The 27,880-nt window shown below is 27.7% G+C and overlaps 1 long non-coding RNA gene across 2 annotated transcripts in view; it reads right to left on the bottom strand.

Annotated features, from left to right (window-relative positions):
• Positions 1-3,719: 3,719 nt before the first annotated feature.
• Positions 3,720-27,880, bottom strand: part of LOC129912218 (uncharacterized) — a 75,266-nt gene continuing 51,105 nt past the window's right edge. Inside the window, exons 2-3 of one of the 2 annotated variants that reach the window (XR_008771784.1) lie at positions 10,484-10,564; positions 3,720-4,057 (exon numbers count right to left, since the gene is read on the bottom strand). This is a non-coding gene — a long non-coding RNA (uncharacterized LOC129912218). Of the gene's footprint in view, positions 4,058-9,871; positions 10,178-10,483; positions 10,565-27,880 lie in introns of those variants that run through there. The other variant, XR_008771783.1, reaches the window with a different exon arrangement.

Here is a 27,880-nt window from a genome sequence, read left to right on the forward strand (position 1 = left end):
TTGTTTTAAAGGAAGAGTTCTATTTACTATCCTCAGTCATGTAGATAACACTAAAAAATGGTAATTAAATGTGTATAGCTGTTTTTTTTTTTTTTCAATTTTTGTTTGTAAAAGCCGAGAGCAATTTCAGTTAAAAAAAATCTATTTAACACATAATAGAACAAAATTGTACTGCCTTAAATGATTGACGCAGGGTTTAGTTTTTTCAACACGTTTTTCACTCTTTTTTTATGAAACATAATACATAACATAATTTTTATGAATTCTCTCAATAGGTTTTGAATTTTAATTTGACAACACAAACAATGTCAAAGGTGAACCGCAATAACACATACACACCAAGTTTTATCCGGTTCGCAACTCGCACCACCATTAAATATTTTGATAGCTTTGGACGTGGCATTTTCTTTTTCAACAATCAAAAGGTAATTTCTAATAAAATTACATGTTTCAATTTAATTTATTCAATATACAATAAAAACAAAAAAAAAACTACTCGAATTCAACTTAAATCAATTCAAATCAAAAACTGAATGATTCTAAGGAGAAGAAAACCTGAAAAAAAAAAATAATAAAACAACAAAATATAACCCCCGTTAAAGGTGGTAGTTTCCGGGTAAACATTTGACCAACAAAAAAAAAAAAAACAAAACCAACCAAGTCGAATAGGTTTACTTACCACAGAGGAACAATCAATGGTTATACTATATATGGAAAAAGCCCTATCAACACAGCGTAAAAAAAGAGACAATACAATCTACTTAAGAGCTTATAATACGTTTTCCAATAACACGTTTTTTTTTTTTTTTCTTTTTCTTTTTGTGTTGTTGTTCTTTTTGTATGAAAAGAAAATTGTAGAAAATCAATTTTATTTACCAATAGCCCTTAGATAATTGTGTACTTAAACGAAAGAGAGGTTGTGGTGTTTTGGAAGAGGTAAAAGACACGCGTCTCCTTGAATTGGTATTATATTTATTTCAAAGTTGTTTGGGTCTGTTATGGAGTGATGGAATTAATTGAAAGTTATTTGACATTTCCTTCCAAAACCAAAAGTCTATCTACTATAATGTGCGACCAAAACTACTAAGTGCGATGATATGTAAATTATAGGAAACCACCAGAAATTCTAAATAATAGGTAAATTGCATACTTGGCATGGTAGAATTTTAGTTGAAATTGGTTATTGAGGTTTAATGCATTTTCTTAATTGGTGTTCAAGTATGGTAAATAAGCAAAACCATTAAATAAGATTTCTTCATATTTTATTTTGATTTTCTGAGCTTTTAAAAACGGAGAAATGGCAAAATTGAAATTTTCCCAGTGGGTTTGTTTTATGTTTTCACTCAACTTGAGCATTGGACTGCATACAAAAAAAGGTTAAATTTCCCAACTGCGGACACTCAAAAAAAAAAAAACAGCTATTGTTGCATTCGCATTTGAAATCAAGAATCAAGTCCGTGTTATTACATCCTACAAAATCTTAAGTGACCAGTAATGATCATTATTCGAAAGATCACATATTGACTTAATATAATTACCTTACTAGCGATAGAGATTTGTTAGTAATTATTTCAATGTTTAAGAAAAAAAAGGTACGTATACGCCACAGTGGCCCATCTTTTTACTAAGAGATTTAGATCTCGCGTAAAACGTGTAAGAACTTATCAATAAATGTTTAATTTGTCATCAAAACCATAAATAAAATGAATCATTGGCTTTTTGGGACCAATTGCAGATTTTACTGTCTCTTCGAAAAAAATACCCTCTCACCAAAATTGTTTTTATTAAAACTCTTTATTCTTGCTTTCTATCCCAAATTCAAAGTTTTCACCAAATTTCATAAGGGTGATTCATCATTTTTGTTTTCACTAAAAAAAAAAAAAAACACCCTTTTAACCATGATATTTTTATAGACACTTTAGATTCTTGTTTCTTATCTTAAAAGTAACATAATTCCTGAATTTTAATAGGATACCACTAGTACTACTCTTGTATTGCACACTTTTCCAATTATACCCATATTTTCTCTACATCTGAAAAAAAAAAAACACCCTTTCACATGAAGAAAATTTATAGATTTCTTTTATTCGTAATCCCCATGAGAAAGAGAACATATTTATTGAATTTCGTGAGGGTACCTTTTATACCATTGATTTTATTTAACCTAAAATATTTGTATAGACTTTTTGGGTTCTTGGTTTCTGTTATATAATGAAACATTTTTACCAATTTTCATTGTAACAATTTTTTCCCAGTTTTTGTGGTACTAATTCCGAATTTCATCATTTCTTGAAAAAAAACACCCTTTCACTCAAGATAATTTTGTACTTTTTATAGATTCTTAATTCCAAAACTTTTTCACCAAGTTTTAAAATTAATAAAATTTAAGTAAGCTGTTATGATACCTTTCTCACACACAACTTTACCTTTCAAAAAAACACCCTTTCACCAAAAATAATATTAAGAACTTTATGAATCCTTTGTCCCTGCTTTATAAAAAACCTTCATCCCGAATTTCATCAGTGTAGCATGTTTTTTACATGGATTTTGGTTATATTTTACCTGTTGAAGTCAAAAAACAAGCAACCTTGTTTTTAATCGGCTATAACTTTCCTTAGAGCAATCGTATTGACTTTATTTTTATGTCATTAGATTTAGCATCGAAAAATACCTTGAAAACATGTGTCATATGATGATATTCGACTAACAATTTTTTTCAATATATTTTTGACCTTCAGCCCCTCCCTCGTGTCCGCGAAAAAACACCCTTCCACCCAACTTTTTTTATAGACTTTTTTTGTCCTTGGTTCTTATCCCAAAAGCAAACTTTTTGCCAAGTTTCATGAGTGTAACAATTTTTTTTTTTAAATGCCTATTTTACCTGTACTATAAGGTCAAATGTAGAAACGACAAGTTTTTCACTCCTAGTTGAAATATTTCAATTTTCCTCAAAACCGGCTTTAACGATTTTGATTAAATTTTGTGTGTGTACAAATATTCAACCAATTTTGATAAAACATTTAAAAAGGCATTTAAGTAACCATAAAATTAAAAAGAAATAATTAATTTTTTTGAAAAACTTCTTTATATTTCTACATATATTTTTTTTTTAAACGGGTCCATAAAATTTATTGAATCTTGGTTCTGATGTGTCATTTAATTTTTTTTTTTTTTTTATTGAAAAAACGGATCCATAAAATTTATTGAATCTTGGTTTTAAATTTTTTTATTTAGAATGGAAGACTTTTCGCACCTCCGGTGGTACAACGACGTAAGTGCAAAAATGTTGATTCTTCAGAAAACTCGATTAAACATTTTGAAAACGTTTGAAAACAATGTAACGGTCCAAAGACATTTCTGCCCCCTGGATACAAATAGAACATTTTCAATTGGGTCTTTGTTTCATCGGAAGGAAATACCTTTTCTTGAAACTATGGCATACTTAACTCAGAAAATTCAAAATTTGCACTTACGTCGTTGTTCAACCGGTGTTTAGAAATTTATAGGTTTATACAAACTTTAACAATTTTGAATTTCAAAACCATTTTGAAGGTCAAAACCTTTTAAAACGATGTTTTCTTAATATAAAAAGCAAGCAAATTTAATGGTTATAAATATTAAAATTAAATTTAAATTATTCTTTTATAAATGCTCACATAAAGTTTTTAAATTCTAAACAACTGTTTCTTTAAAAAAAATGTAGGTAAAGTGCGACCAAGTTGTGCATTTTATTTAAAAACAAGTAAGTCCCCGGCATCTCTTACCCTAAATGCACTGGTTTTTCACCCAATATGTATCATACTTTATTGAGTTGAAACCTTAAATACAAGCAAAATTTTCCTATCCCCTTTAACTTGCGATAAAGAAACTATGTCTCGATTTACAGCGAAATGAATTGTCATTTCGCTAGGGACAAGTATTTTAAATTTTTATAAGTTGGTATTACCGTGTCTGATAACAATCTGTACCAAATTTCACGATAGTATCTCATTTTCCAAAATCCGTACGCTTCAGTATTGTAAACAACAAAAATTGAATTCTCCAATTTGTATAGTGCCTAATTTTTTTTTGGAAGAAAAGAGGTGCATTAAATATTGTTTGTTTTGGAGTTGATGACATGGATGGAGGGCAGAGGACGACTTTGAGTTTATCTATGTATAGCCCTAATTGCCTACAGAAATAATTAGATTTATTATTATAAAAAATTGCTATAAAAATAATAAAAGTTCAAACTTTTTTGTAAAATTAAATTGATTTTTCCAGGTTTTAAAAATTCATATAGACAGACGGAATTTGGAAAAACCTTTTTTCGAGTTCAGGTCATATCTGAATGTTTTTGCGAATGTTATTTTTTTTTACGAGCCCTGAGAATACTATGGAATAGTTCTTTTTATGCTATATGTAATTGTTCCATAATTGATTTTTGTTTACTTGTTCGTATATTCATCAACCAATGAATCAAATATAAAACATTAATTTAATTATCTTGTTGTTTTTTTTTTTCAATTAAACCTTACTCTTTGTTTTAATATAATTATTTTCTATACATTTTCATTATACCTACACACAAAAGCCAACAAAATATTAACACACAAATTTTGTTATGGTGCATTTTTTATTTTTTTAATTATAATAATAAGTGTTCATTATGAAAATTACAAGCTAGTACAGTGTGCTTTGAAAAGTGTTTTTTTTTTTTTGTATATTAACATTTTACATTTTACGGAACGTGTATTATGCAAAATAAAAACAAATAGAAATTAGAAAATAAAATGTATATAATAAAAAAAAAACAGAAATGAAAAAAAAAAACGTGTAAATAGTAGAAAAAAAGCGCATCAAAAACTCATTAGGGCATTAAATTCATCCCTAAAAGTATCATCCTATACTTTTAAATGCGTGCCTTACCTCCAAGCAAACTACATCCGCACTATGAGAATTGCATCTCTGTGAAGTGAAACCGCTTAACTTTGCTTTGCTTTTTGTTTTATCCTACGAATAAAAAACTCACTAAACTGCAATTAGAAAGGACCCAGTGATAGTTTCTTGTTTTTTTTTTTTTTTTTTTTGAAAATTTAATAATTTTTTTTTTTTTTTTTTATAAAATTAATTTTAGAAACTGGGTAACTAGAACCACATACAATTTTTATTCGATTCAAAAGTTTAACCTACTCTTTCAGAAGTGATATTCGAAAAGTTCTTGATTTTAGGTAAAATATATTTTTTTAGCAATTTTTTCTTCATACTTTAGTGGTTTTGGTGAATGCCAATTTTTGTCGCTTGAATTAAAAATATTCTCTTACACAATTAAAACTTCTTTAAAATGTTTATAATTTTTTTATAATATAAAAACTCGTGAGATAGGAAAACGAAATTCGGGTCAATCCTTGTGGCAATTAAACATTCCATATGCAAGTCCGAGGTTCGTTGTTCTAATTAAGTTATAGAAACATGCGCAGTTGCAAAAGTCTTAACTAGACTTTTATTCATAAATCCAGACAAGTATGCAGATACGATGGTCACTCTTAAAACCCACAATATTCCTCGAAAGTATAATACACTTAAAGCATTTTAAAAGACTTTTTATAATAAGACAATTTTAAAAGAATTCATTACATAAATGGTTTTAGTTCAAAAATAAAAAAAAAAATTACTTCCGCGTGACGTCTTGTGGGGGGTAAGGTCGTGATTACGCCTGGGACCAATTTATTATTTTTTTTTTGTTTTATCCATCGTTGTTATAAAAATCGAAAATTTTACTTAGGAAAATTGACACAAGTAAAGTATAGTAAAAAAAGGCAAATGAAGCATATTAGTATAATAAATACGAAAATGCTTCAAACTTTTTTTTTTTATTAAAAATGGTGGTTCCAAAATGAAAGTTCTAAGCGCTGTTTACTTCTTTGGCTTTGAACTTTGTTTTAAAAATTATTGAACTTTGTTTTCATTTAATACAAACAGTTGTAGGGTCAATGTGGGTAAATTTAAACAATTTCATGTCTTTTTTTTTTTTTTTTGACTTTAGATTTTAATATGTTTTCACGGAACAACTTGACAGGTATCTTCAAATGCAAATGTGAAATGATGGCAATTCTTTTTTATAAATATAAACAAATATTTCCCAAGTTGTTTAAATTACTGTCAAATATGGCATGTTTACAAATACTCCACCATGTTTGTGTTTTTTTACAAATTCGGGGTAAATGTAAACAGAAACACTGATTTAAAATTTAGAATTTCCTCTTTATCATATCGCTGCCTCAAAACTATAATGTTCTATGTTTCAAAAAAATGTTTCGAGAAAATCGACTACAAAGTTTGGAGTATCAGAATTTCACCCTTTATGTATGTATTTTTGCATGAAAATAGAAAATTAACTACCGTAGCTGGATAATCTATCAATTCAAATGCTAAAATTTCTTTTTTGATGCTGGAAATCTGTTTAATTAACGTTTTTCTGTTTTGACATAGAACATTTATTTCATTTCCTTGCATTTCGAGTTGATTTTTTTGTTCTATGTTCGACATACAACATTATAGTAATGAGTATGGTATATGAAAATAACCAACTTACAGTCAAGACAAACAATATTTTTGGAGTAATTATATTGCTTTTTAAGCTTTTTGTTATTTTTTTTTATTACAAACCATAAATTTAATGAAGTGCATCATGCCCAAGCAAGTTCAAAGATTTCAAATTAGTATTTACCAAGAAATTAGCAAAAAAATATAATTACACAGCAATTATTTAAATAAACATTCAAGTGAACCTTACTTACAAACTATTGCTGATTACTGTCAGTAACTTTTTCAAAAAAGCCATAATCGACTTGCTTTAAAGGATTTTGTTTTGGAGTCCGGCAGCTAATTTTTAAATGTAAAATGTTCTATGTAACTTAAAAGTAGTCATTTTTGTATGGGGTTCAAATGAGGCAAATTGTTCTATGTCAACTAAGAACTTTATAGTACTGAGTATAAGCCATTATATCCGAAAATTGAATATTTGTTTTGGCCATAAATATTGTATTAAGCCAAAACTAAAATTTTTGTGGACACAGTCTTGTAGTCATTGAAAAGACGAAAATTTTGATATAAAAAAGTCATTTTTTTCCATTTCTTCGACATAGAACATTATAGTTTTGAGGCAGCGATATGGATAACGACTTGAAAAACGTTCAAGAAAGTATTTGACAAAAACTTTTTCAAATTCCAATAAAAGTTTTTGTTTTCTTCCTTTCATTCTTTACATAGGCACCCAATATGCATCCTGAGCAGCTCTGAACGTCATATATATATTTTTTTTTTACGTCAAAGACCGATTTTGCAACATCATCCACTGAAAATGATGGTGTTGGCTACTTAAAAATGTGACTCCGTGGCACTTTAGCAATAGTAATTGACTAAAAATACTTTATTTTTATTAAAACCAATAACTTCAGCAAAAATATATGTTTACATTTACCCCCAGAATACGTTGTTTATTATATTATGAAAAATATTCTGGGGTAAATGTAAACACTGCAATATGCAAATCGGCATAAATGTCCTGTATTTTAAAATTTGTTTGTTCACATAGAATCTACATCAAAATTCAAAACTAAAAAGTATTTGCAAATTATATTGGGCAGGTTCAGAAACGTTAGGGCCTAAATATTTAGGTAATTTCTCGGCCTCTGATTGGCCAACTGTCAAAAAAATCCTTCCAATTTAGGTAATTTTATTGGAAAGCTAATTGGAAAATTAGGCAAGAAAATTTTACCTAATAATCTAGGAAAGTTTTTTTTTGTCAACATGACAGCTGATTGTTTTTAATTACAGAATTTCGTTAGCAAAATTGAATTTATTTGTGTGAAAAACGAGTTAAAAGTGCATTATCGGTTATAATTAATATTATTTATTTATTAAAGTAAAGTTAAATTCAGTGTTTGCCCCATGCGGTCTTAATTAAATTTCGAAATTTGACAATAACATCATATCCAAACTAATTTAGTCAATTTACTCAAATATCCGTTCAGAAAATGACGTTGCCTAAATATTTAGTCCCTAATATTTCCTGAACGTGCCCATTGACTAAATTGAATCTGCAGAAATATTTAATATTTCTGAAAGACTAACGAATTGTTTGGCACTTTAAAAAATTATCTTTCACGGAAAATTTGTACTTATTTATGCGTCAAAGAGATTTAACTGAAGCTTGTTATAAGCCATGTTCTCATTTACCCCTGTTTACATTTACCCACATTGACCCTGTACTTTAACTAGCTGTCCCGACGCGCCGTGGCGTTTCGTAACGCCTCTTCTGCTATTTAGGTACTTCCAATTTTTGTGTGTCAATCCTTTCCAAAAAAAAAATCTTGTCACAAAATCAAATATAAGTCTTTATAAATAAAAGAATGTGTTTTTTTTAGTTCACTTGATCTCATTATCAAGATCGATGTTTTCAAGCTTAAAGGAAATGATAGAGCTTAAGTTGGAAAACTTACTCTTTTGAAACCCTTGAAAACAATATAAAGCCGTGACTTGAAGCTGCCAAACATTTTAATTCGTTATTATAACGCATAAACCCATAAAACTGCACATGTACTCTTTTTTATGTTTGTTACCTCAGAACTTTCGACAGGGAGAACCGATTTTAATAGTACTTTTTTTAATTCAAAGCTTCCCAGTGCAGTCCCATTTCTCAATTAATTATAATTATATATTGAAAATGTTATTTCCACAAATAATAAAACTTTTCAATAGAACTGAGGAAATGCGCAGTCAAAATTAGTTTTTTTTTTCGTTTAAGCTTTCGTCTCATAGGTTGTATAGTAGACTGATTCCAAAACATTTTTTTTTTTTGTTCAAAGCATTACCGAAAATATTGTTGGAAATGACGAAAAAAAAAATACTGTAAAAGTTTCAGCCCTTAATGTTAACATTTAGTACCGCCGCATCGCAAATTTCTATTTCCCATACGATTTGTATGGGAAAGATTGTGTATTTGTGTTTAGAATTTTTTATCTTTTTAATGGTTCATCAAAAAGGCTAGATTTAATCATTTTCTTGTATAAAATTGAACGCTCTACAAAATTGCATTTATAAAATAAAAAAAAAAAAAAAACGGACGCGAAAATTAATTAAAATAATTTTTAGTTGAAAAAATGAATAGGTAATTCGAATTTATTGAAGAAATATAATATGATAGTATTAGGGGTTTGAGAGTTATATAACAGGATCTGTGAAACCAAAACACAACATTGAATACAAATATTCGAACATTTTGCCAAATTTTTTGAAAAACCTAATAATTTCGTCAAAAAATCGGAAAAAAAGAGAAAAAATTAGTTGAATAACTTCGAAACGCTGGGGTAAATCAAAAAAAAAAAAAAAATTAATAATAGCTTTTTGGTAGAGCGGACAATTTTATAAAGGAAAATGTGCATATCGGCTAAATCTCAGACTTAGCCGATATGCACACAAAATTTCATAAAAAAATCATTCCAAACAAAATTTAAAAACAAAATTTTGAGTGGACCACCCTAACCATTTAGTGGTATGAAAATAGATGTTGGCTGATTCTTAGACTTACCCGATATACCCATGTCTACTAATTCAATATACACTTAAACTATGTTTTTAGTGTTTAATTTTCAAGCTACTCCTTCAATTTCATTGTTATGGTTTTAGGGTTGATTTGAAGCTTATGAATCAAACCCTTCCATGCGTATTACATGAATTGAAAGCTCGTATAAATGTATTTTAAATGAAAATTTGCTTCAAAAGTTCATCTAAAAATTGTCTTATATGTTTTTTTTCAGACTCATATACTCGTATGTATGTTAATCCGTCAACTATGGCTTCTAATATACCCCCAAACTAAACTTTTCGAATATTCTTCTGAAGAGCAAGAAAAACTTTGAGGAAAAACTATCAAATTCTTTTTTAACAGATCATAATATCAAATTTATAAAATTGCAACAGCGTGAACAAAATAATTTAAAATAAATTCTTTAAACGTAGCAGCGCAAAAGTTTATAAATTTAGCACAAAATCATAAAACATTGATTTGTAAAAAAATAAAATAAAATACATTAAAAGTTTTAAATTGCTTGACCAAACTGCAAACATTAAACATTTAAATTTCACACCACAACTGCCAAAAAGTTTATAACATTTTTTTTTTTTTTTTGAAAAACTTGAAAAGAAAAAAAAATAAATAAATGAACACTTATTTGAATTATTTCTGTAATGTTTGTTTTTTTTTTTAAACTGCAACAGTTAAAGAAAATGAGCAACGATTAACGACCAGTTTTGTCAGAGTAATAAAAAAAAAAAAACCTTTATGAATAAAATAACACAATTATAGCAACAACAAATAACCACATTTAAATGAAACATTTTATAATAATGTTAATTAAAGAACATGATTAAGTTGAGATATTTATTGTATACTATTTTCATACTAAAAAGAGGTAATAAAATTTTAATGTTTTATACTTACTCGAAGAACCTCCACCAGCGCCGGGTGGCGGATAAGAAAACCAAAATTGATGTGCCAGTTTGGTGTACCCTGAAGGGCTTTCTGTAATAAGAGCAAAAGAAGAAAATAAATATTTTAATTTACTATCATATTGAACAAAAATGTTTTTTGGATATTTATCGCCTTAGGAAATTTAAATCTTTATATTTTAGGTCAAGGAATTTTAATAGAAATATTTTTCTCTTCTTCGGAATATTTAAAATCCCAAACAAGTATATTGTACACGCAATACCCCAGACATCGTATCCTACTAAAAGCCTTGCATACTCCTGATGGGAAACAAAAAACTCATAAAGTTCCAGAAAGAAATCATAAACGAACATTTTCATTATAAACTAAACAATTCTTCGAACGAAATTGTTAATGATAAAACATGAAAGTCTTTACATATTCACACAACATTAACTGAACGAAATATTAATCGTTTCGTTATTAGAAGGAAAAAAGAGATTTTAAATTTGTTTGTTTTGGGTTTTAATTAATCTCTACCATGTATAATGTTCTGCATCCAAGATTTTTAATTCCGATAAATGCTTGTAAGTTGTAACTGCTAAGTATAGGAGAAGATTGGGACTCGAAAAAAAAAAATAAATGACTTTAGATTACAATCAGAATACTATAACTAGCGATGCTTAGAATGAAGATTTGCCTGTTTATGGGGTAATTAACTCGAGTTACAACTTATTACTGCCAAAGCAATTTTCTTCAAACCATGGAAAGTCACCTGAATACAAAAACTAGGTAACTTCGTTGTAACTATTTTAAGATAGCAACTTTTGAAGGCACTTTGGAGGATAAATCTTTATTCAAATATGTAGATTTTTTAAACAATAATAGAGTACAAAAAAAATAACTTACAAATTATCTTTTTTTCTGTTTCGACTTTATTTAAGTCACTGATCTGATTTCTAAATTCATTTAAAAATGCATTTAAGTAGGTACTAGTACGGTAACCATACACAAGCTGTGTGTCATATCGTACCCGATTTTTGGTACAGTTGCTTATAATAAACGTGCTAAGTTTTTGGACATATGTATATGTAAGTGTCGAACGCAACATTAGCAAAAATGCAAAAATATATCAAATAATACCCGACTTTTAAGTTTTTGTTCATTTAAGATTTTAAGGACTTATTTTTACCAAGAATACACGGTTAAAAATTCTACCACGAACAAATTAGAAATTTATAATTTGAATGAATAATTATTCATTCAAATTATAAATTTCTCTTTCACTGGTCTACAAAATTTAATTTTTTTTGTTTTGGTGCCGAGACTATGATATATTTTTCTATAGGTTTTTGATGTGCTGAACTCGAATCTGAAGTCAGAAATATCCTATCAGCTCCCGTTTTGAAATATTACCGTTAGAAAGTTCGAAAAAATAGTTTTTTTGACTTATTTTGGAACTAACAATATTTTCCCCACATGAACCAAAATATAATTTTCTGAAGGTTTTCGGTGTGTTGAACTCGAATCCAGTGGCGTACGTTGAGTCGCCGGGGCCCCGGGGTAAGACTAAATTTTGGGGCCCCTTTGATATTTGGGGGCCCCTTAGTTACAAAAAAAATTACGTATACGCCATAGGGGAAAGTGGCCTAAAATGGCACCCCAAGGTAAAATGGCCCCCTTTCTAGAAATCGTAGAATCGAAAATAATTAGAAAGTTTTATGAACGCGATTCTTTAGTTTATCTGGCAAAACCAACATATACGAAATTTCAGGAACTGCAAGTCATTTTTTGAAATTTGACAGGTCAAAATGTCTCTATCCACATCAAAAAGTACACTCGTTCAAATTTTGTGAAATTTTTTTTGCAAAAAAAAAGTATAAAAAACATTGTATTTTGGAAAAAGAAGTTAATGTGTGTACGCATGAAGTATTTCTTATTAATTTACTGAAATAAGTTGGTTTAAAACGATTTTAAATTTTTTGGTGTAAAAATTAAATTGAAAAAAACTCAAAATGGGCAAAATGGCCTACTTAGTGCTCGGGTAAAATGGCATACCTATTTCACATGTCATTTTAAATTTTTTTCACATTTTCTATTTTTTAAAGTAAAAATAGCTGCTATTTATGAACAATGTACAGAGAGGAAGTCCTGGACTGAAGAAAGCCCTTGATTCCGTCAAAAACCTGGAAAAAAGCATCCAAAACACTGAAAGTTGCAAACTTTCAAAAATGAGACGAGCAACCAACATGAACTGGGTTTTGAATGACTCGAAAGATCTGGGGGGATTAAGCACCACTTGTTCCAAGAAAATGGAAAAGAAGCCCTTTGACTCAATTTTGCATTTAAAATCACGTATGTTTGGACAGTGTGCCATTTTACCCGGGTAAATTTGATCAGTGAAATTTGTAGACGTCTTGAAAATTAAAAAAATTAAATACTTTTTGGAACTTTATAAACTCGCAAATGAAAAAAATGTGAGAGTAATATATTAAAGTTTGAAAAGTATATAGCATTCAAGTTTGAATGCTACTTTTTTCGAGATATAGGACATTTTCCTTAGGGGGGCCATTTTAGGCCACCTTCCCCTACGTTTTTTTTTGTATGGCCTATTTATTTTTAGGTTTATTTTAATGTTTTAATATGTTCGTAATGCACTTTGCAATACTTACTTAAAATGTCTCTCATAAAAGTAGTAAACACTTGTACTAGGGGCCCCCAAAATTAAATATTTATAGACCCCTAAAATAAAAATTTTTTAGCTAAAAATTGATAGTTCTTGGCGCCTCTGTTTTGAAGTAATAAAAACATATTTTATTTTCCATCATCAGACATAATTTTTTTTATTTTGGGGCCTCTGAAAAATTATTTTTAGAGCATCAAAATTAAGTGCTTAGAGGCCCCTAAAATATAATATAATTTTTTGGAGCCAAGAATTAATAGGTATTGGGGCTTCTGTTCTGAAGTAATATTCGGAATGCCACCAATAATGGGGCCCCTGAATTTATATTTAATTTTCCATTTGATTGTTTTGAACTACTTTTGAGGATCCTCAAATAATATTTTTGTATTATTTGTGGTGGCAAAGATTTTTCAAGTAATATTTTTTGGGGCCCTAAGATAAAATTATAATTTTTCTTTTAAAAAAGCAGTTTATTTTTTTGGGGCCCTTGGGGTAACCTTTTTTTAAAATCAATATACATATATTGTGTGGCTACCAATGCATTATACATTACACTGAATGACATAATTTGTCTCCCTGGTTACTTCGTAACTCAATTTATGCTAACAGTTTCCTTCTCTGCATTGTCTCCAGTGGGGGCCCTGGGGTCGTTCGGGGGCCCCGGGGCACCGCCCCGCTTGCCCCAAGGGAGTGTACGCCCCTGCTCGAATCTGAAGTCAAAAATATCCTATCAGCTAACGTTTTGGAAATATTAAAGTTAGAAAATGCAAAAAAACGTTTTTTTTACCACTTTTGATGTTATGCCTTAATTTGAAGAATTTTTTTAAAATATAAGTCATAACGGTTTCTATAAGAACTATTTTCCTTCTTTCAAGACTTGTTTAAATCTTTGCAATATCTTTTTTACTGCTGGAGATATCTTAAAGAAGGAGATGAAAACGTGATATCTGTTTGATACATTACAATAAGCCAAAAAACTGACGATATCTCGAACAATAAAAAGATATCGAAAAGATTTAAAAAGATCTTGAAAGAAGGAGTATAGTGTTTATAGAAACCGTTATAATTTATATTAAAAAAAAAAAATGTCTTCACATAAAATCATAACCTCAAAAGTAGTTTTTTTTACATCTTCTAACGGTAATATTCCAAAAACGGGAGCTGATAGGATATTTCTGACTTCAGATTCGAAAACCTATTGAAAAGTATACCATAGTCTCGGCACCAAAACCCTTGTAGACCTGTGTAATAGGTTGAATGTGATTAATCTTATAAAATGTAACCTACCATTTTTGTTGCACTCTTTTTGTAAATGCATTTTATTTAATGACTTAATATGCAAAATAAATACCTTTACCTACATCTAAATCTAAAGCTATCATTCCAACATGCTATTTTTTCTTGATCAGTTCTTATTATCTTCGAGCAAAGATGAGACGTCACTTTACAAATATTTTCGGCAACGAAGTAGCATGGACACAAAGTTTGAACGAAGTTAAGAAAAATAAATCGACTTTTTTTTACCAATGAATTAAAATTTCTCAATCAATTTGAAAGACATCAAAAATAATTTTAAAAAATTGTAATGAATTTGATATTTGAAATACACAGTGATTTCTCTTGATATTAAATCATTGCTAACTTAAATAAAATATTCTTCAGCAAAGTGGAAAAATCAGAAAAATTGTTTTCAACAACACCTATAATTTTTATTTAAGGATATAATACATGACCCTCATCGGTTTAAAAATGAAAAAAAAAAAAACAAAATGTTTTAAGTTTTAGAAAAACGTTCTGTGCCTTCTAAAATTTTGTATTCAGTTTTTAATCAACTTTTTTGGAAATCTTAACTCCAATCTTAAGGATATCTTAGAGCTATAATTATGCTTTGAAAATTTAATTACCTAACATTTTGCGATAAGAAATCGCTTTTCCATTATGTATTGATGGTCAAAATTTGATCAATTCCATAAAATTTTAAGAAAAATTAATTTCTACCACTTTTTTTTTGCTTAGATAGAATCAAGAAAAATCATAGATAAAGACCAAAAACAATAAGATTTCGCTTTGATTTCTGGTTTTCAATAAATTGAAAATAAAATAAAAATTCCTCAATTTTTTTGTTTATAAATGCGAATTGAGGAAATCCTCAAGTAAAAAAGCTTCCTCAGAGGCTCACTTGAGAAAAATCACGGCTATGAAAAAAATAATACATACTCCTTAACTTGAGTTACGACTACTTTTATGTATTCTTTCCTAAATATTTTTACACTACTCTAATTTTAATATTTTTTGTTTGCAATCAAATAAAGACAGCCAATTTTGCACTTGGTTTTGACATCTTTCAACACAATACACAAAGAAGAAGAACAAATTTAACGACATCATTTCACGCAATGCTGAAATTTAAATCAACAATAAAATTTTTCTTTTTAATTGTTTTCTTAAAATTTTTTTTTTTTTTGCAAAAAGAACAAACATCAAAAATATCTTGAGCTATTTTTAGCTTACGGAAAAAAAAGTTGAAAAAAAAAATTTGTAAAAATTTGTTTACAACTAACAGTTTAATTGATGCTTAGCGCGTCAATAATATTGCAATAATCTATGGCAATGTGTTACGATTTGAGGAGAACGATCGATACGGCAACAAGATACAAAACAACAGACACTGAAAAAGCTTGCACGAGATAGATGATAATAATTAACAATTAAAAAATCACTTTTGAATATATTCGAAAAAAATCAAAATATCTACCTCCGGAAGCATCATCTTCCTCCTCTTCGCGCATTTCTGACACTCTCAAAAAGCACTTTGATTATTTTTATAAACACACTTCTAGCAAAAGCACATTTTTTTTTTCTGAGATATATTTTTATTTATTATTCCAATGTCTGAGGTTTAATTACTTCAAATTAACAAATATTATTGTTATTTTTCTAAATTAAACAAAAAAATATTTATTCAAAACCAAAAACAATTACAAGTATTTGTTTTATTTGTTATCTTTCGAAATAGATATTGATTCGTTTTATTTTGTTAGCGAGCATTTCAATTGAATTGTTTCTAGTAACAAAGTTCTCACTAATTGTCAGTAGCTGTTCTCTTTGGATTTGGAATTGACTTCAGGAAAGAACCTTGTCTATTCGAGATCGTGCTCTTGGTATTATGTAAACAAAAGAAAAACAAAATTTTCATGATTTCAAATAAAATCTATTTTTAAAATTTAACATATAGACATTTTATTGAGCTAAATTAAGCTTTTTTCACACAAATATTTGTTTAAGATGAAGTTGGAACATCATTCATCAACATGAATTTTTGCTAACAATAGTTTGAACAAAATAGGCGTTGATGTAGTGCTTTTGAGCAATAAATTGATCTATCCCTTAAAAAAGAAAAGAATTATATCAATTATATCCTTCACCATCAAATTTATTCATCTCAGATCATTCATGTCGAGAAAACTAAAAGATTATAATGACACTTTCTCCCAAATTTTATGTCGTTTATTAGAAAAACAAATAGGGTTGGGGTCAAAATTCTGCCGGGGTCAAAATTCTGCTTTTAAAATTCTGCTTTTCAAAATTCTGTTTTTCAAAACTCTGTTTTTCAAAATTCTGCAAAAAATTAAAAAAGGGTTTGGAAAATGTTAAAAGCACGCGCTTTTTAACATTTTCCGAACCCTTTTTTAATTTTTTGCAGAATTTTGAAAAATCATCTACTTGAAAGATTATCTACTTATTTGATTACTTACCTACATAATTTGTCATTCTTTGAATGCATATTAACTTTTGTTTTATAAATAAATAAAATTGAAAATATTAAGAAAAGGTTTTTAATACTAAACATTTCCGAAAATAATTCAAAATTTTTTAATTTATCAAATAAAGATGAATATTCAAAAATTTGAATAAGAAAAGTAATATGTTGTATCAACAACATCGGTTCCAATGAGTTATAGATTTTATTTGAAAGAAAGTCAGTCTATGCATTTTAAAAAATATTTGCGACACTTAAACAAAAAAAATTTAGGAAATTACCAATGTTGAATTACATTAATGAGTTGTATTTTTCTTTATTCAGCGCATATGCTATAAAAAAAAAAACAGAATTGGCAGAATTTTTTTGTTCAAGTATAACGCTAGCAGAATTTTAAAAAGCAGAATTTTGAAAAGCAGGGACTATAAATAAAAAAAAACAGAATTTTCGTTAAAAAAGCAGAATTTTGAAGCCAGAATTTTGACCCGATCCCAAACAAATATTCATGTAATTATTTTTAAGGAAAAAAATGCATTCATATATCAACTTCACACGTTAAATATCTATAACTCACACATACAAATTTTGAAAAAACTTCACTTTTTGTATGCCTTCAGCTTTTAATTGACACCAGTCACGTCTATACGCCTTTGACACACAAGGCCAGTAATTTTGCTTTGTATAATTTTTTGAAATATTTTTCATTTTTAAGTGATCAAGTTTTGAGCCTACCTACAGAGCTGCGTTTTCCCTGAAGTTATAGCACTTTAATTGGTTTCTAGTGACTTTAAAATTTAAAAGCTGAAAAGTGTCCTGAAAAATTTAGACAATTTTGCGGTTTCCGCGTACCACAAAGTTAGCACAGGATTTTCGAAGCTGCAAAATTGGTTTCAAACTATTGACTGGTATTTATCCCAAAAACATACTAAATAATCTCTGCGGTACAATTTGTTGCGACCTATACGATGTAATGTGATTTTTGTACGTTATTTTATACGCATTTTACTTTCAATTGTTTGTAAAAGAAAAAAACAGCTAAAATTATTTATTTTGAGATCAGAACATTCTACCTCAAGTATCGATTTTTATCGGTAGCAGTTTTTGGACCCTGTATATACAGAAGAGTTCTTGGAATTATTTATTTGGATCATAAAATAACGGTACCTTTCATATACCAATTTTGGATAAGTTTAATTTTCTCATAAAACTCCTTTTCCGATTTTGATAAAAAAAAATCATTTGTTTTAGTTTTTCAAAAATCGTTACCGTTAGGGACCTTCCATAGGACCTTTTTTTAATTTCTGACTATGTAGTAGGTAGGTACATATCAACCAAATAGTTGTTTAAATTTAAACGAATTTTTTTTGTATGCAAAATCATTTATAATATTGCCTGAATAGAAATCAAATTAAAAATTAAAAAAAAATAATCAAAATATTAGTTAAATAAGAATAAATTAATAAAACACTATGTTTATCTAGGACGAATGGTAGGTCCCCCTTTTGAGGGACTATCCCCCACTTACATCTCAAGAACTAGTTTGTCCCTCAAACTGAAAATGTGAAAGGGGAACGCAATGTCCCTTTTTTAAGCATTCCTATTTCGTTTTTATTTTACAGCAATTTTTTCTTCTCAAAAACATTTTACAGTTCTGAATAAATACATCATAGCTATTCAAAATTTCACGGCTGGATCAGGGTTGTAAAAAATCATTTTTTCTTAGATAATGCATTTGTTTTTTATTACAGAAAAAAATATTATTTACATATTGCAAATTAAAAAGAAATTGCATCAGAAAAAAAAATGATTGCAACTGAAAAAAAATTGCATTAATAAAAAAATATTTAATGCGACTAAAAATATTTTGCATTAAAAAAAAAATTATATCGCAACTGAAAAATATTTGCATTAAAAATAAATTTTTTTTTTCAAGTAAAAATATTTTGAATTAAAAAAACTTATTGCAAATAAAAAATTTTCTGCATTGAAAAAAAAATTCAATGCAAAAAGTGTGCATTAAATATTTGGTGTTTAATACTAATCGAACCTTTTACAATTCATTCAACGTACAAAAGTTCGTCAAAATTTGTCTTAAACGATTTAATTTATGCTCTCAAAGCTTTGCCAAAAATTGTTGTTTCGTATGTAATGTAGGTAGGTAAAATGTATTTTTTTTTTGGATAAACAACCCTTTGGAGACCATTTCATTGACCTACATTCATGGTTTAAGGCTTCAATCATCAGAAATTTTGTAAGCTTCAAGATCCTGATACTTAATAGTTCTTGTTAAAAATCATTTTCTAAGAGCAAATATTAACGGACACGGACAAATTCGTAAATATTTTGACAGTTTTGCATTTTAAACAATATTGCGTTTTAACATACGAAATATTAAGGTTCCGGTCACGGAATTAGTTCATCACAATATGTTTTCATTAAATTTTCAGTTTATTTTGAAAAAAACTAACAATTTCATTTTAGACTCGAAAAGTAAATGAAAATATTTGAAATTCTCTACCTTTGATTTACTATGTAGTTTCCTTTTTTTTATTTTTTTATTTTAATGCAAAATCGTATTATTAAAAAATTATTAAATGTTTTTATAGTTTTTTAAATTTTACCAAAATTTTACCGAGCCTAAAAGGTTGCATGTAACCAAAGTATTTTCCAAAACATATCGTCGTCGCAAGTTTTGTTAAAAACCCATTTTTGCTTTATTGATAAAATTGTAAAAAATAAAATACCTTCTGTTATTAAGAATTTTGCTTCAGTTTGATATCAATTAACCAGACCATTTATTTATACTTCTTTAAACACACAAACATACGCGTTAGAATTGAAGAAAAATTAAAATTTTAATTGAAGTGTATGGTGCCAAAGCTTGAAGCATTATCCTCTTTCAAAGTATTGTATAAAGAAACACAAATTCGACTTTGAATATACTTCATGTGTGGGCTGTATAGCATTGAAAAATTACACATTTTCAACATTTTAATTATTCATCTCCTTCTTAGCTTATTAATTTAATTTTTTAAGAGCTAATTACAAAATCTCTTATATGTTAGTATACATAATTTGATTAATGACCATATGGCACGCATAAAGAAATATTACTTAAAAAGACATTCAACTTTTAAATTCATAACTTTGAAAATAAATCTTCCGCTAAACCGTTGATCACTGAATTTCAACATTATTGATATGCCTATTTAAAGAGGCAGAAATATGGTGGTTGGGTGAGAATTTAATGATGGAAAAGCTTTTGGCAAAAATTTAATTCATGGAAAAGTTTTCAACATTTACATACACAAAGGCAAAAGGGGTAAGCAAATATAATTAATCCTTCTTTGAAATATAAGAAGATTAAATAAAATATTATTAAAGAAAAAAGTTGCGAGGAAATATTTAATTAATTAGTTACAAAAATAATCTTAAAGCTACGTAAAATTAAAATTTAAAACAATTTAAAATGGTCCTTATTATATGGTTAAATTGATTGGACTGCACTTAAAAAGTTAAGCAACAAGAAAAGTTTGTGTGTGACAAATTTAATAACTTTCTAACAAAAAAATGGTGATGCAAATAATTTTTGACGCCGAAATTCGTCCTAATATTGCAAGTAAAAAACAAAAAATTGAAATATTGAAGCATATCCAAATCCATAGCAGAGAATAAGTTCTGTTTCGATTGCAAAAAACTATCGCTTTTTCCGTAAAATCGACAGACTAATATCCTTTTTAATTCATAAAGACAATATTTTACTTCATATTCTGTGACAAAATTTATGAGCAATGCCAATCATTTTTTTAAATTGAAAAATCAACTTTTTGATAAATAAAATTTAAGATTTACCTTGAAATCAACTCTACCCGAATCGCAGAAACATAAAACTGTTAAGGCTCTTGTCTTAACACTCTTATGCTCAAATATACACACGGTTAAAAATTCTGTCGTAGTTATTTAAGACAACCTTTGGAATCAGGCCTTTTTCAAAACAAAAATAATTGTTATGTTTTTAATATTGCGATTTTATTACATAGTTTTTTTTTTTAATTTTAATTTAATTTCAAACACAAAAAAAATAAAATTTAATTAAATGTATTAGTTTTAAATACAAAATATTAAAATGTAATCAAAAGTATTGTAATATGTATAAGAAAATTTGAATTAAAAACTAATTCCTTTGCACCTAAATTATAACTTTAACTGGGTAAGAAGAATTGAAATTAAATACTCGTCTTAATTTTTTTAAACAAGAAAACTAAATTTTAATCAAACTGTATTAAAAATGTAAATGAAAATGGAAGTCATTTAAAAAAGAAATAAGTTTTGTTGTGCCATGGATTAAGGGTTATCGCTACCTGAAAAAATAATTTTTATTAAACTATTTTGGTTTGGAAAATGCATTTGGTAATCTTTTTTTTTTTTTTTTTGATTAAAAAAAATATCAATTTTCGAAGTAAAATGTATGAATTACTGACAAAATTTGATCAGCAATAAGATTTCACTTCACATAGTTTGTGAAAAAAAGAGGTTGTCTGTAAAGCCGGTTTACGGACGATGATTTCAATTGAAGCGTTTATTTATTTCAAACAATCATAAATTTACAAGAAAAGGCTAAAAAAAAATTACCTTTTTTCTTTTCTCATTATATAATTTTTTTTATTTTAAAAGCTTACAAAAAAAAAATTATACCATTAAAAAACCAAATAATTCTTCTAAAGAATAAAACCATTTTTTTAATTTTTGCAATGCGCAAAAAGTATTAAAATAGTTTATTAAGTGAAAAAATCACTTACATCACCCAAAAATCCATTTTTTTGATATAACAACCTATAATAAAAAAAAATAATAAATTTTATACCACCTGAAAGCTTTTTGCTACAGCTCAAAATATATATATAAATCATGTCTATTAGACATCTACAAAAAGAGTTAGAATTTTTTGAACTCGATCAATTTTCATCAAAAAAAGGCAAAAAACATATAATTTTATCTTTTCACGCTATTGGATTAATTTTTTCGATGACAGCCTATACGAAATTTTATATCATGTGAAAGCTCATTATTTCAACTTTCAAATGAAATTTCAATCTTATTTCTGCGATGCCTAGAGATAAATTTAGATTTTTTTAGAGCCAACCATGTCGAAATTCCAGACTGAGATTACGGTACTTCCCAGATCTCCACAGGTGTTTTGAGGTATTTCCCAAGTTTTTTTAATTTAACATTGTTTAGCTTGTACTGAATGTATAGTTATGTGTGATATATCAAATGAAAGGTATCATCAGAATGCTCAATAAAGTTAAATTAAATTTGTATTTGCTCTGGATCAAAAGATATAATCTGTTAAAAAATAGAACTTTATTTTACCGTTATCTCAAAATTGTGTTTACAAAATTGACTGAAATTTTCTACAAATATAGTCTATTATCTATCTACAATATATTTATTTATTTATTTTTCTGTTGAAGAAAAAAAGATAAAAATAAAAAACTTGAAAACGGTAAAAAAAACTTGGGACAAAAAAACTTGTTTTTCCTGTTTTTCGGTCAAAAATCATTTTAAAATACCAATTTTTTGCACATCTATGCGCACAGTCATAGACTACATGGTCTATAAGTTTGAGATTTTTAGAACGCTACGAAAAATTTAAAAAAATTAAAACTCACCAAAAAATACCCCAAAATAAGTAGGTGTTTTTCAAAAATTCTTATTTCAAAACGCAGAGACTTAAAAGAAAATCCGTATTGGGCCCCTAATTTTTTTTTTATTATCTTTCGAATGTAGTTTTTCAAATTATCAAAAAGAATTTCCCCTACCTATAATCACTTATTCGTCAAAGGTCTACTTCATGTTTTAGTTTAAGAAAACCATTTAAAACTTGGTTTTGAAATTTTTTAGAATTTTTTTCAATACCATTGTCAGTCTTGCAATGAATTTATCTATCGATTAAAAAAAAATTCAACTCTTTACATTGTCGTGTTTAGAAAATAGCCAATTTTTTGCAATTTTGTTTTACCCCTATTAACCCTATTAAAAGATGGATTTTTTTTAAATCCTTCAAATGTATTCAACTTTAGGTTATTATCTTTCAAATAAGATATAGAAGATTTTTGTATCTCTAATAGTTTATTTTTAATTTTAAATTGAAATTTTTTCCGCACTATAAAAGTGCGAGAGTGGAACGTTAGAAAATGGCGTCACTTTTTTGTGGTGGCTGCCAATAATTGAGTTAATAATAGTAATAATTACTTTCAGAAATGTTTTGTTTCGTTTTAATTAAGTAAGAAAGAAAAAATTTAAAATAATAAAAAAGAAAAGGAAAGAAATATCATTAAAACAAACTGAAACTTTAAATTGATAAAAACGTCCTTGATTTTTAATACAAAAAAAAAATTAAATTTAAATAAATTTTGTATAAGACTTAAATATATAATACAATCAAATTATTAAATTCAAATAAAAGTTTGGTGTTGCCTCTTTTATGTAACCCAAATTTTCGTAGAATCAACACCAAAATTTTTAACTGTGCAGATAGAACGACATACCTATATTTACCTAAAAACGCCTACGTTTTTCCGAAGAAAATAAAAAAACTTGACACTATCGTAATCATTTAATCGATTTATTTCTATACTGATTTATACTTAAACTTTCAGAAGGGTGTGCGCTTCAAGACCAGACATATCAAATATCTTGAAAAAATATTTGCTATTGACTTTAGGTTAAAACATGCCTCAATTTTGATTCAAGAAGTTGCTCCTGGTAGGTCGGTCCATTGGTTGATGGTTTATTTTCTGGGGTTGAAAGTATTTATTTTTTTTTTGTTTCGTTCTGTTTGTTTGTAACAGGAAATTAAGGCAAAGATATTTTTAAAACGTGATAGTCAATATTGCCAACCACTGTGCTGTCGTATCCGATGTCTGTAACTTTTGATAACTTTAATTTAGCTTCAAGGCGCGTTAATGGTTTTGAGAGTTAAAGTAATTTAAGACAAATGTTAAAAGTAAAGACGTGTTTAATATATTTCTCTGCCTGTAACGATTTTCCACTTATTCTATAGACACTGGAGTTATATAACATGAAAGAAATTATCGCCTGCTAAAAACGGGTCAGAGTAAATTAATCGCTTTGTTTTATAATAAAATGTGCTTTTCTTTGAAAGACGTTCGAAGTAAGTAACATTTCCTTGGCACAACTATATATAGTATGTATAGTATAGCTTCTTCTATAAAGGATTTCTACTGCAGACAATAAGCTTACGGGCAAATTCCTCACAAAGCCCACCCACCTTTTTCTTTTTTGTATAGTTGTTGTTGTTGTTGTTGTTGTTGTTTGAAGGAACAAAAAAAAAAAAAAAAGAGTTCTCTTCCCTGATGTAAGAGGTTGGTTTGTAGTGTTCACGTTTTATATATCTTTCTTTCATTTTTTTGTTTTTTGTTTTATTTTCTACTTTTATCTAGGTGATGCAGTGTGTTGACAGGAAGAGTTTCAAGGATATTTATTGCTCCTACGATGATATAACTTTTAATAAGCTATGATAAGAGTCATGTTTTGTGAGATAAGTGCACCCAAGAATGGAAAATTCAACGGAAGATTATGGCAAAATGTGCTAAATTGGTTTGCAGAAGGATATTCTTTTTTATTTTTTCTGCATTAAAAGTGACATAAAGAAGAGTGATGGCAAATTTAAATATTAACTTTTGTTTGTGATTTAAATAGTTTTTGTTTTTTTATTTTTAAATCCAGCATTTAATTATTTCATTTACGAGAAAATTTTTAAGGATTTTGTTTAATCTATCTAATGGCTCTTTGAAATCTGTACTGCTGTTCTTTATTTTTATTAAAAACTCAAAACTTCAAAAGATTAAAAATGGTTTTTACTTGAAATTCTTATTTAAGATCTTAATTAACTTTACTGGAATAGAAAAAAGCAGGCTTAACTGTAGGAATTACTGCAGCCAGCCATTTAATTAATTCAGAATTTATTTTTGAGAAGAGTAAGACTATTTTTATGAATTTACAAAGAGTTTTCTATTTAATATAATTATTATTAATTAATCATTTTCAGAATTTTGAATTCATCAGTGATATAAGTTTTCCATTAACTTGCTCTAGATACCATAATATTGGTTTCTTTTCAAATAAAAATTTCAGTTTTGAAACAAAAGCAGCGTTACGTTTTGAGTTCCTTGTCAATTCGTCTGAATTTTTGGATTAGTAAACTTTAATTGTTTTCTCCTCAAAATTGAATTAAGTTGCAAAGTTCTAAAATGTACCGTTTTCCAGAAGTAAAGCTTAGGTATAGAAACTCTCAGAATGTGGAATATTTTCAGGAATAGCATTATGTTTTTAGGATTAGGAAAACCAGCATCACTTTAGTCAAGGTCAAGTGAAGATCAAATAGGGAAAATACTACAAAAAAATCTGGCATAAAATACAGATAGTATTTGTTCAAATTTTTGTATTTTTTTTCTCAGTTCTGCCTACTACAGTTTTACTGCAAATAAAACTCACGTCGGCGTCCAAAATGCTTCCTGTTATCCTAAAAGTTGCCTAAAACATAAGTGTTTACATCAAATTCATACAAATACAAAATACAAAATGGATGTCATTAAAAAAGAAATGTTAATTGTTACATAAAAAGCAAAGTTTCAAAAAATTTCATTAGTTAGGTTTCAAAAAATAGATTTTTTTAACCTCTTGACATTTCTGTTACAAACTAACAAAGATCCCAAAAAAAGCTGTACCTACAGACTATTATTTTTTTCTATTAAAGTCAATAACATAATTTTTAAATATTGCTTTATCGAATAGTACACCATATTTTTAATAAATGGTAGTAAAGTTGGAAGTTCGACTTTTTTTTAAAATAGGCAAATTTGTTTAAAAACTACGAAACTCAGAAAAAAGTAGTTTTTCTGGATAAACTAACGAGGTTTTATTTTTGGATGGAAAGAAAGTGCCTAAAAATAAATATTACATACATAGTTTTTTGTTTGAATTTTTTCTTTTGTATACAGAAATATATTATTTAAACTTATTTTTTGTACTCCGTAAATTTTGAAAAAAAAACTAAGTAAATAATAAAGATACTGAGTTTTTTAAAATACATGTTTTAATTATATAGTTAAATGCACGTCGCACATAGGAGTATTGTCATCAAAAACCTGGCCATAATTATTTTTCGTGGTTTTTGTTATTATTTCTGTTTAAAATGAGTATTCCTATAAGAAAATACAATATAAACCTAGTTTTTGTTATTTTTATTTTTTTACCAAAAACTAAAAAAATTGATTAATGGTCTGTACTCCGCCTGTCGACATTATTTTTCTCAAAATTTTTTCCTCATCCCTAATACGCAATTCTCAGCTTCTTTTCTCTCTTCCCCAACCTTAATTAAGATCACCCAAAAAAAAAATACACTAATAACATCAGTAAATTTAATTTAAAAATAAAAAACGTTGCATAAAGTAAGGAGTATTTTCTATCAGAAACTGAAAAACTAATTGACCCTCGATTCTCTAAAGAGCACCTAAGAGCACCCAATTTTTGTTGCATTGTGTTAAAGAATATATAAACTAACTCATAAGTTTCAATTCATCGCAGAATAACGGGGTATACTAAAACAAAATCATTAAAGTTCAAATAATAACTTACCAAAAATATCAAGTTTTTAGATATAAGTTCTAAGCCCGAATTAAAATATAGAAAAAACTATCTAACATTTTCAAAACTTTGTTAATATCGTTTATAAATAACTGAAGAAGAATTCTGCATTTAAATTTTTTTAGATTTCTATCACAAAACTTTAATATCGCATATAGAATAACACTTACCAAAATACTTCGAATTCAAATAAAAATGAGGTAGATGTAACAGTTAACTTTGAACTCATTTTTTAACAAGACACGATCGAAAAACAAAAAAATGAGTGCAGCATATTGACACAGGTTTATTTTGCACCCACTTTGCCAAACTTTTTGGTGTCAATTTTGATTTTCAGAAAATCGACTTATGACCAGGTTTTTACTGCAAATACTCCTATGTGCGTCGTTTGATATAATAAATTTTAAAATTTTTGATCTTGGTTTACAAGGGGTTAAGAGTCTCAAAATAATTTTTTTTAGAATAAAGGTTCAAAAATATTTTCTTTTAAAAGAAAGGTCTTTTTGGCCACAATTTTCCAATTTTCTCCATCACCGTAATGTCATGTATGATTGTTCGAGTTTTGTTCTGGACTCCCTAACTTGTCCTATAGTACCTTTGAATATCGCAAGTAGAAAATTTAGGTACTTCATACATAAGTAACATTTAACGTAACTTGAAATAAGGGACTTAAAACGTCAAATTACTATTTCAAGCACCTTGATACGCTAATTTTTAAAAAATAAAAATCCGCTAGAAAGTTTTTTTGTACTTTATTTTATTCCACTAGTGTTTTTGTAAATTTGGTACTTTTTTGTTTTAACATCTTAGTTACAAGATCTGTTCTAGTGCTTCGCTATTTTCTTTTCTGAACAAAAAAAATTTCCACTCGCCTTCTTTCCAATATTGTATGTTCCAGTGGACAATTCCAACTCACTAATCTTATATTTCGAAAATATTTCATTACTTTTCCCAAATCTCCATAGTTCTAACTCGATAATTTCGGATCGGTTATTATGCATTTAGCATGTATTGAATAACTTTTTCACAAGATTTTATTGTTTGGTTTTCTTTTTCTACAGGAGATGGTGATGCAAGACGCCAAATATGAAAACCATGGTTGCAATAAGTTAAACATATGTCTTGAACACTCTTGTTGTAGTTTTCCTTCAAATATATTTTTGTATTTATAGATCCAGAGGTAAACCAATGTATAGTCCCCAGAGATAAAAACTTTTTGAATATTACTATCATGATTTTTGAATTTCATGTATTTGCTTTATTTTTCGAAATACAAATAAATTTTAACAATTCT

The sequence above is a fragment of the Episyrphus balteatus genome, chromosome 2 (assembly GCF_945859705.1).
Source record: "Episyrphus balteatus chromosome 2, idEpiBalt1.1, whole genome shotgun sequence".
Taxonomy (NCBI): domain Eukaryota; kingdom Metazoa; phylum Arthropoda; class Insecta; order Diptera; family Syrphidae; genus Episyrphus; species Episyrphus balteatus.